Here is a 6,053-nt window from a genome sequence, read left to right as displayed (position 1 = left end):
ATAATTAAATCCAAATTTAAGAAAAATGGGAAAAAGGCAACCAACTTCCTCATGTTCCCTTAGAAATTAATGCTTCTCTGGTGTTCTTTACTGAAGATGTCACCATCCTTGTAGTTACAAAATCTTGATCTCAAGTCATCCTCAGTTCTTCCCTCTCAACACCTCGTCCACTCAACCATTCCAGTTCCAGACACAACTTAAAACAGACCAAGCTGTTGGGAAAAATCTTTTAGGCACAATAACTCTGAAAGCCAGCACAAGGTTGATCACTCCTATAGTTAGCTTTTGGGTTACCCATGCTTCCTTCCTTCCTTTAAAGAACTGTCACATTTTTCCACCAGTAGTGCTTTTTATTACTACCACCTTCTTGGTTAGCACCTGGATCTACCATCACTCCTACTTATCATTCCTGGCACCTCTAACATCCACACAAATAATTTATTCAAATTAATTCTAAAGGACTACCTCCGTTCCAATTGTCTTTTCCATTTTATCTCAACTATCAAATCATATGGTTGTACTCCAGATATTATCATTACCAATAACTGCACTACATGCAAATATAGGATTTCAAATAGCTACTCCCTGATACAATCACTATTCTCTGATCTCATCAGTTCTTCTAATCTTACCACTTTTCTACTAAGCATCCCATTCTTGAGTCATTTCCTTCTTTGTCTACTTTAGAGTTCATGGCTCAGCACTATTACCACACCCTTGCAAACACCGTTAATCCCTTGTTCCTTTTTTCCTCTTAATATTTGCTCACAATAATCCCAACTCCATTAAAATCATACAACTTGGTTGATTAGACTCCATTCTAATTTCTGACCACAAATCTCAGATAAGCATTCAACATACACATCCATTACATTTTCCCAGTTCTATTCCCTTTTACCAAGATCATTAATTTACATTTCCTCTCTATCAAATCTCTACTACTCATTTCCCTCCTCACCAAATGTTCCATACCCACAGATGAAAGCTATTTTTTTCTACCACTGAATACTAACCTATTTTCATTCACTTTCATATATTCTGCCTTCTTTCCTGATACATTTGATAAACCCTTGACCCCAGTTCCCGCTCTAACAACCATCTAATTTCCTTACTTTTTAAAAATATTTATTTATTTGACACAGAGAGAGAGCACAAGTGGAGGTACAGCAGGCCGAAGGTGAGAGAGAAGGATCCCCGCTGAGCAGAGCGCCAGACTGATGTGGGGTCTAATCCCAAGACCTTGGGATCATAACTTGAGCCAAAGGCAGCCTCTTAACTGACTGAGCCACCCAGGTGCCCTTAATTTGCTTCCTTTTATAACAAAATGTTCTGAGTTGTGTCCCTTCTCTGGCTCCAAAACCTCATTTTTTACTTTCTGCTCAACCTCTCCTAGTTGGCTATTTATCCGCAACACTTCATTGCAATAACTTTTAACAAAGTTGAAGTGATATAATTATTGCCAAAGTCAATTGTGTTTATCTAATTATTAGATTTTTTTTTGCACACTTTCACATACTTAACCACTCCCTTAGTCCTTATTCCTTTTGATTAATATTTGTATAGTGTATCTTTTCCCATCTTTTCATTTTCAACCTGTCTGTGCCCTTATGCTTAAAATGTCTCTTGGGATGCCTGGGTGGCTTAGTTGGTTAAGCATCTGACTCTTTTTTTTTTTTTTTTAAAGATTTTATTTATTTGTTTGACAGAGAGAAAGAGAGATCACAAGGAGGCAGAGAGAAAGAGAGGAAGCAGGCCCCCCGCTGAGCAGAGAGCCCTATGCAGGGCTCGATCCCAGAACCCTGAGACCATGACCCAAGCCGAAGGCAGAGGCTTAACACATCGAGCTACCCAGGTGCCCCAGCATCTGACTCTTGATCTCAGGTCAAGTCTTGATCTCTAGGCCTTGAGTTCAAGTCCCACATTGGGCTCCAAACCCAGCATGGATGTGGACTTAAAAAAAATATATGTCTCTTCTAAGTAACATATAGTTTGATTTAATTTTTAATCCAGTCTGATAAGCTTTGTCATTTAACTGGAATATTTAATCTTTTTACATTTACTGTATTTAACAATATAACATAATTATTAATATAATTAGTACTTACTAATTATATAATTATTTATATAATTTGGTTTACTTTTTAATACTTACTAATATGTAAATACTAATATAATTGGGTTTACATAAGTTATATATAATAACTTAAAATGTGTTAGTATAATAAGTATTTACTTGTAAATTATGTAATTATTAATATAATTTGGCTTACTTTTTTATACTTACTAATGTGTAAATACTAATTGGGTTTAAGTCCTACTATCCTGTTACTTGTTTTCTATTTGTCCATCTGTTCTTTTTTCCTTTGTTTTTCCTTTCCTGCCTTTTTGGATGAATCAAGTACTTTTGTTATATATTATCCTTCATTAGCTTAAAAAACTTCTATTCTGAGATAATTTCAGATTTATAGAAAAGTTGTAAGAATAGAATAAATAACTCTATTTGCCCTTCACACAAATCCATCAATTGTTAACATTTTTCCACATTTATCATTACATTTTTTTTCTGACATCAGGATCCTTTGTTCCAAAATACTTTGGTAATGTATTACGGAAAAAGGGCATTCGGTTATGTAACCACAATGTGATTATCAAAATTAGGAAATTTTACAGCTAATAGTCAGATTGTCTAATAGACCTATTCATATATAAAGTCGTCCCTATAATGTCGTTTAGAACAAATTTCCTCCAATCTAGGATCTGAATGAGGATCATGCACTACATTTCATTGACATGTCTCTTTGTCTCCTTTAATCTAGAGCATTTTCTCTGATATTTTTTGTCTTTCATGATCTTAACTTTTTTTAAAGATTTCATTTATTTATTTTTGACAGAGAGAGACACAGGAAGACAGGGAACACAAGCAGCGTGGAGTCGGAGAGGAGCACAGGATTCCCACTGAGCAGGGAACCTGATGTGGGGCCTGATCCCAGGACCCCGAAATCATGACCTGAACTGAAGGCAGATGCTTAACCCACTGAACCACCCAGGCACCTTATGATCTTAACATTTTTGAAAAGTTCAGCCAGTGATGTTGTAGGATATTCCTCAATTTGGGATCCTTCTCATGATTAGGGATTGGGTTAGGTATTTTTGGCAGGAAGATCACCTAAGAAATCTTGGGCTCTCTCAGTGTATCCATCAGGAGGCACATGGTTTTAGTTTGTCCTATTATTCGTCATGTTAATTTTGGTCACAAATTAAGGTTGTGTCCAATGAATTTATCTTCTACGAATTGATCTTCTCTTTTGTAATTAATAAGTAATTTGAGAGGAAATACTTTGAGGCTGTGTAAATATACTACTCTCATCAAACTTTCCTCCACTTGCTTTAGAACAACAGATTCTTGAATCAGTTACTGCCGTGGTTGCAAGATGGTGATGTTCTCAGTCTTTTTGTGTTTGTTAGTTATTCTATTAGATTTTTAATCATATATTCTTTTATTTCAGTTGTTACTCTAGAGACTTCAATATGCATCTTTGACATTATGGTCTGCTACTATCTGAACGATATAGTAACCTTAGAACAACTTAATACTTCTTCCCAGTTTTTGGGTTACTATTGTTATATATTTTATTTCTAGATATGTTAAAAATCCCACAAATCATTACTATTGTTGTTTTAAGTAGTCATTATTCTTTTATATATCCCCCTACCTCTTTGGTGTTTTTCACCGTCTTTCATGGTTTCCAGGATAATTTTCCTTTAGACTATAGAAATACTTTTAGTATTTTCTGTAGAGCTAGTCTATGGTAATCCATTTTCTCAAATTTTATTTGTCTTAGAAGTCTTTAACCTTAAAGATATATTGAAACGATATATTGAAAGATATATTCACTGGAATAGAATTCTAGGTTGGCAGGGTTTTTGTTTTCTTTTAGCACTTTTAAAGATGTTATTCTATTGTCTTCTGGTTCCATAATTTCTATGGAGAAGTCAATCCTAAGTAATATTATTGTTCCTCTGGAGGTACTGTGTCCTTTTTTATTCTAAAGCAGTTCTTTGTCTTTGTTTTTCAACATTTAAACATATTTTTAGGGTGTAGTTTTCTTTGAATCTACTCTCATTGTGTTCACTGAGCTTCCTGCATCTGTGGGTTGATACCTTTCATCAATTTGGGATAATTTTAGACACTGTCTATTCAAATGTTACTTTTACTCCATTCTCTTTCTTTTCTGAGAGCCCTATTATGTTTATTTAAATTTTCTGCTTTTTAAAAAAGATTTTATTCATTCATTTGAAAGAGAGAGAGAGCATGAGCAGGGGGTGGGGGAGAAGCAGACTCCCCTGCTGAGCAGGAAGCCAGAGGTGGGGCTCGATCTCAGGCTCTGGGATTATGACCTGAGCTGAAGGCAGACACTTAATAGACTGAGTCACTAAGGCTCCCCTGCCTTTTTTTTTTTTTTTTTAAAGATTTTATTTGTTTATTTGAGACAGAGAGAGAGAGTACAAGTGGAGAGGAGTTCTAGAGGGAGCCCGATGAGCATGGAGCCTGATGGGTGGCTCAATCCCAGGACCCTGACATCATAACCTGAGCTGAAAACAGACGCTTAACCTCTAAGCCACCCAGCTTAAATAATGATGATAAAGCTTAAATAAGGTGATAAAGCAGATGATTATCTTACATTTTTTATTCTTATGATATTATTCTTATCATTTTTTATTTTTATTTTTTATTCTTATCTGCTCTTACCATCTGCTTTATTCTTTTTTCTAATTTTTCTAATTGTATTTAAATTCAATTAATTAACATATATTACTCATTTCAGAGGTAGAGTTCAGTGATTTATCAGTTGCATATAACACCCAGTGCTCATTACATCACGTACCCTCCTTAATGCCCATCACCTAGTTATCCCATTCCCCCATCTACCTCACCTCCAGCAACCCTGTTTGTTTCCTGTAGTTAAGAGTCTCTTATGGGTTATCTCCCTCTCTGGTTTCATCTTATTTGTCCCTCCCTTCCCCTATGATCCACTGTTTTGTTCCTTAAATTACACATATGAATAAAATCATATGATAATTGTCTTTCTCTGATTAACTTACCGTAATACCCTCTAGTTCTATCAACATCATTGCAAAAGGTAAGATTTCATTTTTTTAATGGCTGAGTAATAGTCCATTGTGTGTGTGTGTGTGTGTGTGTGTGTGTGTGTGTGTGTATCTATCACATCTTCTTTATTCATTCATCTGTCAATGGACATTTTAGCTCTTTCCACGGTTTGGCTGTTGTGGACATTGCTGCTATAAACATTGGGTGCAGTTGCCCTTTTGGATCACTGCATTTGTATCTTTGGATAAATACCTAGCATTGCAATTTCAGAGTCATAGGGTAGCTCTATTTTGACTTTGACAGAACTTCCATACTGTTTTCCAGAGTGGCTGTACCAGCCTGCATTCCCACCAATAGTGTAAGAGGTTCCCCTTTCTCTGCATCCTTGCCAACATTTAGTGTTTCCTGACTTGTTAATTTTTATCATTCTGACTGGTGTGAGGTGGTATCTCATTCTGGTTTTGATTTGTATTTCCCTGACACACATGTGTTTGTCGGCCATTTTTATGTCTCCTTTGGAGAAATGTCTGTTCATGTCTTCTGCCCATTTCTTGACTGGATTTTTTGTTCATCTACTTTATTCTTTCCATTCTTATTTCATTTGTGCTTCAATTTTGATGTTTTCTAATGATGGCTTCACTAATTCTGACTTAAGCTGTGTCCAGTACTTTGTTAAATCCATCCAAATAAGTTAATTTCAAACGTTGTATTTTTCAGTTCTAGGTTATCCTTGATTCTTGTTCATAGATTCCAGTATCCTGATGAAATTCTCTTTTCACCCATTGTGTCCATCTTTCTCTATTTTATTTAATATAATAATCATATTGTAAAGCCTGTTAGATCTATTATCTGGATTATCTAAGGGCCTTCTTCTTTTCTTTTGTTTATTGGCTATTTTCTTACTCTTTATTTCTTACTGTATGCCTAATGTTATATATATAAG

This window comes from Mustela putorius, unplaced genomic scaffold (assembly GCF_011764305.1).
Source record: "Mustela putorius furo isolate JIRA1106 unplaced genomic scaffold, ASM1176430v1.1 tig00004035_pilon_pilon_pilon, whole genome shotgun sequence".
NCBI lineage: Eukaryota > Metazoa > Chordata > Mammalia > Carnivora > Mustelidae > Mustela > Mustela putorius.
The sequence above is the reverse complement of the archived record's forward strand: the minus strand, read 5'-3'. Positions refer to the sequence as shown.